Genomic DNA, 1071 nt, shown 5'->3' with positions numbered 1-1071 from the left:
TATAGATAGAGAGAAAAGAAAAAATAGAGAGAGAGAGAAAAGAAAAAAGAGAGAGATAGATAAAGAAAAAAGAGATATAGAGAGATAGAGATAATATAAAAATATATAGATAGAGAAAAGAAAAAAGAGAGATAGATAAAGAAAAAATAGAGAGAGATAGATAAAGAAAAATATAGATAGATATAAAGAAAAAGATAGAGATATAGATAAAGAAAATAGATATAGAGATAAAATAAAAAGAGATAGAGATAGAGATAGAAAGAAAAAGAGATATAGAGATAAATAAAGATATAGAGAGATATAGATATAGAAAGAGATATAGAATAAATATATAGAGAGAGAATAAAAAATATAGAGATATAGAAAATAAAAGAAGATAGTTATAGAGATATCCTTATCAGTTCTCTCTACCCCTCTCCCCTCTCTCTTCCCCTCTCTCCCTCCTCCCCCTCTCCCTCCCCCCTCTCTCTCTCTACCCCTCCCCCCTCTCTCTCTCTCCCCTCCCCCCTCTCTCTCTCTCCCCTCCCCCCTCTCTCTCTCTCTCTCCCCTCCCCCCTCTCTCTCTCTCTCTCCCCTCCCCCTCTCTCTCTCTCTCTCCCCTCCCCCCTCTCTCTCTCTCTTCTCTCCCCTCCCCCCTCTCTCTCTCTCTCCCCTCTCTCCCTCCCCCTCTCTCTCTCTCTCCCCTCCCCCCTCTCTCTCTCTCCCTCCCCCCTCTCTCTCTCTCCTCTCCCCCCTCTCTCTCTCTCTCTCTCCCCTCCCCCCTCTCTCTCTCTCCCCTCCCCCCTCTCTCTCTCTCCCCTCCCCCTCTCTCTCTCTCTCCTCCCCTCCCCCCTCTCTCTCTCTCTCTCCCTCCCCTCTCTCTCTCTCTCCCCTCCCCCCTCTCTCTCTCTCTCCCCTCCCCCCTCTCTCTCTCTCCCCTCCCCCCTCTCTCTCTCTCCCCTCCCCCCTCTCTCTCTCTCCCCTCCCCCCTCTCTCTCTCTCCCCTCCCCCCTCTCTCTCTCTCCCCTCCCCCCTCTCTCTCTCTCCCCTCCCCCTCTCTCTCTCTCTCTCCCCTCCCCCCTCTCTCTCTCT

The sequence above is a fragment of the Somniosus microcephalus genome, chromosome 6 (genome assembly GCF_052327205.1).
Source record: "Somniosus microcephalus isolate GS21.2 chromosome 6, FLI_Smic_1.0, whole genome shotgun sequence".
Classification (NCBI taxonomy): Eukaryota; Metazoa; Chordata; class Chondrichthyes; order Squaliformes; family Somniosidae; genus Somniosus; species Somniosus microcephalus.
This window is presented reverse-complemented; position numbering follows the sequence as displayed.